We start from the raw sequence: 13,086 nt of genomic DNA on the forward strand, positions 1-13,086 counted from the left end.
GAAGAATCCGCGGATGAGTTCTAGTTAGGGGTGAAATGCCACTCGAACCCAGAGCTAGCTGGTAATCCGTGAAATGTGTTGAGGCACAGCAGTTTACTGGACATCTAGAGGTAAACCACTATTTCGATGCGGGCCGCGAGAGCGGTAAAAAATCGAGGCAAACTCTGAATACTAGATATGATCTCAAAATCACAGGGGTCAAGGTCAGCCAATGAGAGGGGGATAAGCTTCATCGTTGAGAGGGAAACAGCCCGGATCACCAGCTAAGGCCCCTAAATGACCACTCACTGATAAAGAAGGTAGGGGTGCAGAGACAGCCAGAAGGTTTACCTAGAAGCAGCCACCTTTGAAAGAGTGCGTAATAGCTCACTAGTCGAGCGCTCTTATGCCGAAGATGAACGGGGCTAAGCAATCTGCCAAAGCTGTGGGATGTCAAAATGCATCGATAGGGGAGCGTTCCACCTTAAAGGGAAGCACCCGCGCGAGTAGTGGTGGACGAAGCAGAAGCGAGAATGTCGGCTTGAGTAACGCAAACATTGGTGAGAATCCAATGCCACGAAAACCTAAGGGTTCCTACGCAAGGTTCATCTACGGAGGGTGAGTTTGGGCCTAAGATCAGGCCGAAAGGTGTAGTGGACAGTGATCCATCCAGTACTACCCCTTGTTGGTCCCGAGGGACAGAGGAGGCTAGGTTAGTCGAAAGATGGTTATTGGTTCAAGGACGCAAGGTGTGTTTTTTCAGGGTAAGAAGAAGGGGTAGACTACCTACACCCACGAAAGGCATAACGATCTGGGCACTGTCTCAGAGAGAGGCTCGGTGAAATAGACATGTCTATGAAGATGCAGACTACCTACACCTGAACAGAAAGACCCTATGAAGCTTCACTCTTCCCTAGGACTGGCTTTTGGCCTTTACTACACAGCTTAGGTGGAGGGCGAAGAATGCCCAGAGATACCACTCTAGAAGAGCTAGAATTCTAACCTTGTGTCAGGACCTACGGGCGAACAGTCTCAGGTAGACAGTTTTTAATGGCGTAGGCCTCAGGTAACGGAGGCGTGCAAAGGTTTCCTCAGGCCAGACGGAGATTGGCTCTCAAATGCAAAGGTAAAAGGGAGCTTGACTGCAAGACCCACCCAGCAGGGATGAAAGTCGGCCTTAGTGATCCGACAGTGCCGAGTGGAAGGGCCCTCGCTCAACAGATAAAAGTGACTAAGGGGATAACAGGCTGATCTTCCCTAAGAGCTCACATGGGAAGGTTTGGCACCTCGATGTCGGCTCTTCGCCTCCTGGGGCTGGAGTATGTTCCAAGGGTTGGGCTGTTCATTAAAGCGGTATGTGAGCTGGGTTCAGAACGTCGTGAGACAGTTTGGTCCATATCCGGTGTGGGCCTTAAAGCATTGAGAGGACCTTTCCCTAGTACGAGAGGATTATCATGGCCATGGTAAACGCTGGGTAGCCAAGTGCGGAGCGGATAACTGCTGAAAGCATCTAAGTAGTAAGCCCACCCCAAGATGAGGGCTCTCCTATTTCGACTTCCTCAGAGCCTCTGGTAGCACAGCAGAGACAGCGATGGGTTCTCTGCAGGGATGGAGCGACAGAAGTTTTGAGAATGAAAGAGAAGAGAAAGAATGAATAAGGAGTGTTTATAGTTAAAGAATAGTTAAAGAAGGAAAAGGTGAAGACAAGAGAAAGAAGAAATAGGTCTAAGAAGGATTGAATATGCTTGACCGAGTGAAAGAAGAAATGGGAAAAGGAGAGAAGACATAGATAGTGAAACCTCAGTTGGAGAGATGAAGTAGTGATTGAGTTCAGTCTCTCTACTTCCAATTGAATTACCTCATAAATGGACCTAAACATAGGGAGAGGCATCAATTAAATAAGAATAAATGGTCCTTACAGTCGAATTCATGTTTCATTTGAGAATCAATAGGTGAAATCAAAGGTTCAGTCAGTCACTTCGCTTAATCTCATTTGACTCTCCTCGACTGTAAAGTCTCATTCATCTTGAGTCTTGACTTATAGTGAACTCTCATTCATCTTGAGGTTCGTCTCACAGGTCAGGGAATAAATAGCATATACGGGGGAAGGAGCTTATCTCTCTTTCTTTCCTTCCTGTTCCGTCTCATTCATCGAGAGTGTTTACAGAAGAATTCTTGTTTCATTTTCTTCTCCATTCATTTCTTCTTTCACTGTAAAGTCTCATTAATAAGGAGTTTCGACTTTCCTTTCTTTTTCAGGTTCAAGTTCAGTAGCTCTCGATTCAGGTTCCTTCTTTCATTCATTTACGATTGTAAAGGATGTGGAAGTGCATTGATGTATGCAGCTGAGGCATCCTAACAGACCAGTAGACTTGAACCTTGTTCCTACATGACCCGATCAATTCGATTACGAACTCGCCATCTATTTTCATTGTTCAACTCTTTGACAAGATGAAACAAAAAAAAGCTCTCCCTCTCTATCTATCCAAGGGATGGAAGGGCAGAGGCCTTTGGTGTCCCCTCCAGTCAAGAATTGGGGCCTCACAATCACTAGCGAATATGCTTTTCTCTCATGCCTTTTTTCTGGTTCGATATTCTGATGTCCTAGGCATAGAGGAACCACACCAATCCATCCCGAACTTGGTAGTTAAACTCTACTGCGGTGACGATACTGTAGGGGAGGTCCTGCAAAGAGCTCGACGCCAGGATGATAAAAAGCTTAACCCCTCCAATTCTTATTACTTTTCAATATTCAACAATATGGAAAAACACTAACAATGAAAAGGTCGTCTTATTCAAAACTCCTTCTCTCTCACTTCACACCTTGGAACGCATCATTCTTATAGAGGCACTTTCACATCTATCTTCTTAACCCGAAATGGCAAATGGTTGGGGAGAGGAAAGGTTCCCTTTTTTAGGGTACCCCCGGGAACAGATCCAGTGGAGACGGGGTGGGGCCTGTAGCTCAGAGGATTAGAGCACAACCAGGGTGTTGGGGGTTCGAATCCCTCCTCGCCCACAACCGGCCAAAAAGAGAAGGAATTTTCCCTCTGGAGGTAGGAAAATCATGATCGGGATAGCGGACCCAAAGCTATGGAACTTGGGTGTGGGTCTTTTGTCGAAATGGAATGGCCTTATCTTTTTCTTTTTCGTTAATGGGTTAAGGGGGTTCCGTTATAAATTCAATATAGTATACTCTCTCTCCGAATCAACATCTTTTTTTGTTTTACGCCCCGTAATTCTTCGTGAGCCAGGCTTCTGCAGAATAGCGAAGCAAGTATAAGTATTAGTAGAATAGCAAAAATGTGTTCCTTGTCATTAATCTCTTTGCTCGCGGTAATTTTGACGGGAGAATCGATGACTCCATGTACTAGTATAGTAGTTTGAGTATGAGAATTCTTAATTGGCTAGTTGTAAATAGACCCAGAGACTGTGTAACAAAGGATTATCCTGGACCTACACCGAGGTATTGATGTAATAGAAACAAAGACAGAGGGAGAGGGAACGAAACGGGTTACCTACTCTTAACGGCCAGAACCCTTATTATTATTATTAAAGAATTCAAAATGAATTAAATCTCCCCAAGTAGGATTTAAACCTACGACCAATCGGTTAAATAGCCGATCGCTCTATTACTGAGCTACTGAGGAACAACAATATATTAAGTTTCAGAGAATTCCATTCCCATTCTCAACCCATGACCAATATGAGCTCGAGGTTTCCTTTGTCACTCCCGGAACTTCTTCGTAGTGGCTCCGTTTCATGCCTCATTTCATAGAGAACCTCAAAGTGGCTCTATTTCATTATATTCCATTCATATCCCAATTAATTCCATTCATTTAATATCCCTGTGGTGTCATTGAGATAAGAGATGTCGTTTCTAGTCTATCTCTTTCTATATGGAAAGTGCAATATATATATCCACAGAAATTTCAATAGAAAAGAAGGAGGTTTGTGATGATTTGCAAATCTTTTCTACTAGGCAATCTATTAAGTATCCTTATGGATGAAGATAATCAATTCGGTCGGTTGTGGTCGGACTCTATTATGGATTTCTGACCACATTCTCCATAGGGCCCTCTTATTTCTTCCCTCTCCGAGCTCGGGTTATGGAAGAAGAAACCGAGAAGAAAGTATCAGCAACAACAGGTTAGGTTTGATTACGAGACAGCTCAGTTCATATCGATCTATTATGCACCTCTGTCTGCATCTAGCATTGGGTAGACCTCATACAATAACTGTCCTAGCTCTACCGTATCTTTTATTTCATTTCTTCTATAACAATCTAACAAACACTTTTTTGATTATGGATCTACTACCAGAAACTCAATGCTTAGCATTCAATGTGTATTCCCTCATAATCTCATCATTCCTTATTCAACCATTTCATTTTACCAAGTTCATTGTTAGTCAGATTAATCAAGATTTCTATGTTTAGATGCAACAACAAGATGTTCTTTGTAAGAAGTCATTTTGTTGGTTGGTTAATTGGTCACATTTTCTTCATTCAATGGGTTAGATTGATATTAGTCTGGCTACAGCAAAAGAATTTTATGTAGATCTAATAAGTACCTTGTGTCAGAATTGAGAAATTCTATGGCTCGAATCTTTAGTATTCTCTTATTACCTGTGTCTACTATTTAGGCGGAATACCTTCACCCATTCTGACTATGAAACTGAAAGAAACGGAGGAGACTAAACAGGAACAAGAGGGATCTACTGAAGAAGATACTTCTCCTTCCCTTTGTTACGGAAGAAAAGGAGGATCCGGAAAAAAACGATGAAACATAAGATGAATGAGACAGATTGACTAGAAAGGAAAAAACAAAGGATGAATGCTACTTTAAAAGGACACGCTATCAAACAAAAGAGAAAAAGACCTGTTTATGAAACTTCTTAACCTCTGCCCGGATGTAAATAAAGAAAATGACAAAATGCTGTTAGATTTAGATACAGACGAAAAAGATATCTTCTGGTTTGAAACTCCTCTCTGTGACTATTTTCATACTTTCTGTGACAAACAAATTCAAAAGCATTGGTAATTCCATCAATTCCCCATAAAAAAAAAGAAGTGAATTCAGGTAATACTCTTATGCCCCCAATTAAGTATATTTTATAAAAAGCATCTATGTAACCACGAATATATGACCCTAACCCAATTTAGTAAAGATGAATAAGCAGGCTTATAAAAGAAAGACGCTATAAATATTCTGAAATAAGCTATACTAACAGGCTTATATAGAAGAAGGTCGCTATAAATATTCCGAAATAAGCTATACTGACAGAAAAGGTTGCATTTTTCACTCATACGAATACCAATTTGAAGAATTGGTTGAACTTTCATGTAACAAGTTTATAGACGGAGCTAACCATTTGTCTAATATATTCAACTCAATAGCTTCTTGATTGAATTGAGTGAACGGAACTCCTATGACTCCAACAAAGAAAGTAAATAGGGATAAGACAACGATCGAAAATAGCATCGTATTATCTGATTCATAAGGATACAAAAAAGTAGTATGAGTACAAAAATAGGGAATACTCACAAAAGGACGCATCATTTTTGTTAGATTACTTACTATCCATTTGATATGCTATTTTTTTTTCCAAAGTAGACCTTTGATTATGATTCATTGATAGTTAATAGTAATAAGAAGGGAAAGTGTTTGTTTATTCTTTTTTATCCTTCTTTACCCCATAATGATATTGAATAGAGGGAATTATTTGTTTTTCCACGGTTTGAAAATGCTTAAATGTCCCTCAAAAGTCAGTAAGTAGATAGAAAACATATAAAATGCAGTTAATCCTGCTGTGGAATAGGTTATTATTGCAAAATCAGTGAATACAACCAATTATCATTAAGAATTTCATCTTTGGACCAAAAGTAGGCAACGGGTGGAATACCACAAAGAGAGAGAAAGGGTACCTAATCAAAAAAAATATTTTTTGTAATTGGCACATGGTTAAACCCCATAAGAACCATATTCTGACTTTTATCTGGAGAATATCCAACAACCGATTCCATTGAGTGAATAATGAATGGACCTAGATCCTAAAAATAACAAAGCTTTAGAATAAGCATGAGTAAACCAATGAAATAAAGAGCAGCTCGATAAGACCCTATACCCAAAGCAGCTAACATCATACGTATAACCCAATTGAAACATTGTAGAATAGGCTGGTTAAACTTCTCTTAATCTCTTTTTGAGCAAGAGCTAAAGTAGCTCCAATATAGTACTGTTATTATCCCTAGCTATTAGATTCATGATGTAAGGTATTACTATAAAAAGCGGAAGAAGCTGAGCGACAAGAAAACTTACCCTACCATTGTAGCAGCATGTATAAGAGCCAAAATCGGGGGTAGGACCCTCCATAGCATCAGGTAACCATACATGAAGAGGAAATTGAGCGGATTTAGCAACTGCACCTGCAAATAATAGGAAGGACGGCGCACAAAGTAACAAATAAGAAATTCACCTCATTATTAGAAATCAATCCTGAAATGCAAAACTCCCTGTTGTCGAATAAAGACCTAAAATCCCTAATAAGAAATAAACCCAAATCTCCCACGCAATTAGTTACAAATACCTTTTGTCAAGCATTTGATGCAGGAGGAGTAGGTGGAGTGAACCAAAACCCTATTAATATATAAGACCACATTCTAACCAATTCTCAAAAAAGAGAAATTTGGATCATATTCGAACTAGTAACTAATCCCAACATTGACGTATTGAACAAACTAATATACGCTCTCAAATATCCTTGATCGTGAGATATATAATTGTCACTATAAATAAGAACCATAATTCCATCGTGATTAATATTGACATAATACAAGTAAGTGGATCGATCAAGTAAAGTAACCCAACTCTAAAGAGAAAGCATTATTGATAGTCCAAGACCATACATATGGATAGATATAACTACTATTTATTTGATCAATAGATAGATAGATAAATTGAAAAAATCATAACTATACTAGACAATCAAATACTCGGAAAAGAGTACATACGTCGAAGGGTTTGGTTGCGTTCGGAAAAAGAAAGTAGAAGTCCCACTCCTATTAAGATAGGAATTGAAAGTGAGATGAAAGGTATGATCCATGAATATTGATATGTATATTCCATAAAACAAGTATATTGAATTCCTAATTCATTTTTCTGATTCACCGGCTCTTATCTCTTTTCAAAAGGATCAGTTACTAACAAATTAGAATATCCAATATAGAAACTGCTAATTTTCTTTATTATTATTAGATAGTATGCATTACACAAATTTTCTGCTATAGAGCAAGACGGAATGAATAATTAGATGAAAAACACTATTTCATTTTTTTCCTGCTATAGAGCAAGAAGGAATGAATAATTAGATGAAAAACACTATTTCATTTTGGTATCAATCATAAAAGCCAGTCTACAAATGAATCCAGTAAAATCGTACTGATTTGTATTAAATTCATTACGAATCATTAAACAATTAATTTGATAACCTTATTAGTCGATGAAACCATAGGACTCTATTCTTCGTCAGAAAAGGAAGGGCATGATAGCTACTTTTTTCTGTATAATAGGATTATTAGTTACTAGTTGGATTTATTTGAAACATTTACCATTAAGTGATTTATATGAATCATTACTATTTCTTTCATGAGGTTGCTTCATTATTAAACTATTTAAGAGCAATAACTATACCAAGTACTATTTTTCCCCAAGGTTTTGCTACTTCAGGTTTTTTAACTGAAATGCATCAATTCCCACTATGAGTTCCCGCTCTCCAATCTCATTGGTTAATGATGCAAGTCAGAGTGATTCCATTTCCAAACTCTATCTATAAGAATTCTTGGTAAAAACAAACAATCGTCATTTATTAAATGCGTTATTTTCCTTTGATTCCAATACATGAAGGAAGAGAACTTAGTCTAGGGTTTATCTTTTTAAGCATAGGTATTCTTTCAGGGGCCGTATGGGCTAATGAGACATGGGGATCGTATTTGAATTGGGATCCAAAAGAAACTTGGGCATTTATTACTTGGACCATAATTGTGGCCTCTATTGGACATTAGGTTATATTCATAGGAATCAATGGGAGAATGGAAAATTGCTCAAGTGGGCTGTTGGGTGTAATCGTAAGAAACACTTTTCATTTCATCCCTGTAGTTCCGCTTCTTGCTCTAAAAATGAAGAAAGACTTGTCGGAAATAGCCGGTTGGGTTGGTCCAACTAAGAAAGGCATGGGAGTGGGCATTGCTGAGGAGAAAATCCGACGGAAATGGCCTATTGATTGAAGCTCTATGTTGTGGAATCATCCGCAGGTAGCGTTCGGGTTTAATCCTTTGAGTTCAAGGAGGGAGGAAGTCTTTCTAAAAGCGGCTTTTGCCATTCTCAATCGCCTTCATCGCTCTGGGGAGGAATCTAAGGTCGCCTCTCTCTCTTCTTCTCCAAGAGAAGATTGATTGCCAGCCCCACATCTGACTCTTCATCTACTGGAATGGAACGAGGATGAACGAGCTCGGTGGCCTTTTACTTTAGCTCTTTGGCCCGAGCCTCAAAAAGGTTCATTTGCCGTTCCACCACCCGATACTCCTTGGAAGAGATTAGTCGGCGTCCTCCCTTTCTTGTTCACTCAATTCTCTGAGGTTGAGCCCAACCGGGTGGACCTAATGATCCGCTCGTAGCCTTAGCTTATCGACGGGTCTTGCATTAGATAGATACAACATTTTCTTTGACTCATACGCCTTGGAGAAGAACGTTCTTTGTTTGAGTTTGAAGTCATTACCTTACTTTGCAGGAACCACCTGGGCGAGATCATTCTCTCCTTTTTTTTCTTATTTCCATATGGTGAATCACTTGTTCAGTCGACTGAAGACCGTGTCTGCTTCAACTTCACCCCTCGTGTCGTGTAGTGTAGCAAGACTAAGAAGAAGTGGTTAACTTCATTTATGAACGAGCAACTATTTCTTAGTAGCAATACCTTTCTCTTTTTTTATTCTTCCTCCACTCACCTCCACAGGCGAATAGAGTCTAATACACTCTTTCTTGGCTAGTGTAGCAGACTCCATGAGAGGTCATTCGGAAGGGCTCCGTATAGTTCGATTTTGGGGCATAACATTGTGGTTGGTTGTTCCCTTTCCCTCGACTGACCGAGAAAAAGAAGTGAAAGAGGCATCTTCCATTCATATCGATTTAGGTTTTTCTGCACCATATTTAGATCTTCCTCTTCTTCGATCTAGAATTCCCAGCAAATCCTTGACTCCTCGAATATAATGGGATTTCACACCTGGCGTACTCCTTGCTTCTGAGGACATTGATCCGAAGCTCGAGTATGGTCCGTGCGCCTTTTTTCTTCTCTACCATGACGACGAATCAATTGATTTAATGTAGGCATCACTCTTTCCTTTGTCCTTCCCCCTCTTTCTGTTTGCCCTCTCACTAGTGATTACTCCCGATCCAAAGCACCCCTTTTCCATTCATAGAGAAATCCAATCGTCAAAATAAATAAAAAGGCCATTCATGGACCAAAATCCAAACAGATCAATCTTGTTGAGAGGTACTGCCCAAGGAAAAGAAAATGTGACTTCCGGATCAAGGATAATAAATATAATGGAAACAAGACAAAATCGTATATCGAAACGACTTCTGGCATCATCGGAAGGATCGAACCACATTCATAGGCTGAAAATTTCTCTGGATAGGTTGAACTATTGGAAGCAAATGAAAAAGGAAGACCGAGTGGGATCAAAGAAACTAGCAGACTGATCACTAAATAGATACAAATAGGTGCAAATTCTGACATCATCACAGCCCACTTGTTGGTTCTTTCACTCCTTGATCGCGGAGCGACATACCGAAAAAGAAAAGAAGAAGAAAAAGCCCATTCAAAAACCTTCAATATCAAGTTCAAGATAATGAAAGAAATTCCAATGAGAAATTTAGGAACTCGAATCAAGATCAGAAAAAAGCAGCACTCAAACGAGGCGGGAGATCCATGTGAAGCAGACTTACAATCGGATAAGGAGAGATTCAATCAACCTCAGAAAGGAAAACTAGGGATTCCTGCATAATCAGGTAGCCTCGCGGAAATCTCGAAACACACAACCACAACAATCAAATAGAAAGACTACGACAAAGCACAACCGCATCTACACCATCTTGCATAGCCAAAACACAGGCCAAAACTCACTAATCCCCTGATTCTCGGATTAGATATCAGTTAGTTCAATGATAGATAAGTCTTTAACAAATAAAAATCAAGAAGAAAATACCTTCTGCCCCTACCATATATGAATGAATGAAATTAGCACGATTTTCACAGTTTTGAACATCACTGAGATAGGCTTAGCAACGAACCATTGACTGCCCTTGTTCGAGAGGGAGAAGTTTATTCATTCAATGGAGCTTTATTTGTTTGATCTAGTAAGGGGGGTGTTAGAAATAAGCCACTGCCCGATGAAACAGCGGTTTACAAGCCACCCGATCGAGCAAAGAGCTCTAATGCGCGTATTCGTAGGCGGATGCCTCACCGGATCAACTGACAACGGCATTTTGGAAACTGTTGAGCCAGCCACAATTGGTGTAATGTATGTTTGGGTGCGTATGGCGAGAAAGCCCCTACTCCTAACAAGCTGACAAGAAAAAAAGGGTTGAGTCATCTTTTTCCCGCTTTCACCTTCGATTGAGAAGGGATTTGTGATTGAGTTTCAATCCGCTTCTCTCTCTCCAGCGAGGTTTGAACTTCCCGTGGTGGGAAGGCCATTGCAATTCGCATCTTCCTGTCCAGCAAAGAAAGTGAAGGGGAGCAGACAGCAAGTTGGAGGACGCTGCAAAACCGCATTGATCCATGCCATTTTCTAATTGAAGCAAGTTGTAAAGCCTGAAAAGCCTCAGCCCCTACCCCTTTCTATCTATTTCCAAAAATTAAAGCTGACTAGCAATCGCTCATTTTTTTCTTATTAGCATGGGATTGGATGTTTGAAAGGCAGAACATCTATTAGAAGGCAGACAATCCCCAGGGAATTCCTATCAATTTTGGATAACAATCCATCTTTCTCGCTTTTGCTCTTTTTTTCCAATCAATCGCGAGGGTTCCAGACATGAGAACGCAAGCATCAGAATCGAACAGAACGTCTGAGGATAAAAAAAAAATGCTTCACGGGGAACTCCTTTCATGTCGGCGTATTCGTGCCGGTTAGACGTCGGCCATGAAATCCATCACTATATCGAGCGGATCAAAGACATTCCTTGGGCAAACGGAACTATGTGCGATTCGCGAGAGAATCGTCTTCAGCAAAGTATGGCATTGAGGGTCTGAACGCGGGGAGAAATCTATCTTCATAGATACAAGATAGATACAAGACATTCGTTGCTGCTGATCTAAAAAAGATCTTAGCCAAAGGGCGTTAGCAGACATTTTTCATTCTCGGTCCAACCGTTTCAAAAGTCAAAGTTCACCTAACCAACCAACCGGTTACCTTTGTAAACGCGCTAAAACAGGCCTCTCTATAGGTTCGCCTTTTGTCTCGTTAGGAATATTAGAGTAGTATATATAATTAGCCAGATCGTTTGAAGCATGAACATAATCACCTTTCTTTGTTCCGAACGCCTAGCGATTTAAGCGAGTACCTTTTCTTTCTCCGGACCGATGACTCGCTTGTTTAGTATGTTGGGTTTTATGTCCTAAAACACATAGTTTGTCAACAAAAATATATTCTATTTTCAATAAAGTTATTATTGTTGTTTATTCAATAAAGATTGTTATTGAATAAAGTGAACTTTCCGATCATTAATCTAAATCCAATAAACTAAGAACACTCTGGCTATAGTATGATTACTTGAACTATATGTAGAGACATAAGAGTTGATCAAGTTCAAGTATATAGTCAAAATGATCTATAGTATAAGGATAAGGCTGAGTACCTTATTTTGGGGACACTATGGATGCGGCCCACTTTTGTATATGATATAAACAATGTGATCACTAAAATTGTACATGGGGAGACATGTGAGTCGGGGCGTCTTATGCAATGAGTATTGCATAAGATCGGACCATGAAGAAAATCATTCTCACTTTATAATGTCGTTTACTGTTGAGACTGATTTTCCTTTCATTCGATGACCTAGGTAACTCGATCTTAATCTTGAGCTAACAATGAACTCCTGTTTATTCGGAATTATCCATAGATTTGCATGGGTGAGAGTGACTCAAGTTCACCGACTCAATAGGCCTCCCATTTCAGGGGTAAGACTGGGTGAATGGCTGGGGACGTGGGGTGCAAGATGGAATTCACTCCTACCCACTTTTAGGGATAGAAGAGAGGTAGTTCCCTTAAGTACTGACTCTAGGTCTTGAACAAGGGGCCCCACCCTCTCATTGGCTTGAGAGGGATCCGGTTTACTGGTTGAACCACAAACCAATTGTTCATTACAGGAGGATTAGTGAGACATAAGAAACAAGAAGTAACTTCAGGGGTAAAACGGTAAATTGACCCAGCTCTAGTTACGAACAACCTGTGAAGGATCGACTTACTAATCATGGTTATATCAAATGGACAGAAATATATCTATAGTGAGGGGAGTGCAACTACTAGGCTATAGTGGAATATCTTAGTAGTTAATGAATGTTGGTTAATGAGTTTAACCGGTTAATCTTGAATCGTTGGAGCTCATGATCTATAGATCCATTAGGTCCCTCTGATAACTCATATCGGACTAAACCATAAAACAGTGTGACGAGTGAGTTCGAAGTGTTCGAATTCAAATTTTGGAGAATGCGCTACATATATACTATATATTTAATCGCATTTTTGTTTTATTTACGAATTAAACAAAAAGAGAGAATTTGAGATATTTAAATAAGATTTAAATATCTTAATCAAATATGTGTTGGAATTAATTGGGATTGGTATTTGAATTAATATTAAATATTAATTAAATAGTTTAATTAATCATTTAATATTACTTTAATTTTGAAATTAATAATTCAAATTGATTGTTGAATGAAAATGAAGAAAGTCAAAATGTTGACTTCATTTAATGGAAAAATTCATGTTAGTGGAATTTTGAGGTGTCAAAATTTGGTTTAACCAAACTTGCATGCTTGCCAAATAAATCC

General features: G+C 39.4%; 1 pseudogene; it reads left to right on the forward strand.

Annotated features, from left to right (window-relative positions):
- Window positions 1-3,985: 3,985 nt before the first annotated feature.
- Window positions 3,986-4,763, forward strand: LOC111472009 (annotated as a pseudogene).
- The last annotated feature ends 8,323 nt before the right edge of the window (window positions 4,764-13,086 follow it).

The sequence above is a fragment of the Cucurbita maxima genome, unplaced genomic scaffold (genome assembly GCF_002738345.1).
Source record: "Cucurbita maxima cultivar Rimu unplaced genomic scaffold, Cmax_1.0 Cma_Scf00062, whole genome shotgun sequence".
NCBI classification, from domain to species: domain Eukaryota; kingdom Viridiplantae; phylum Streptophyta; class Magnoliopsida; order Cucurbitales; family Cucurbitaceae; genus Cucurbita; species Cucurbita maxima.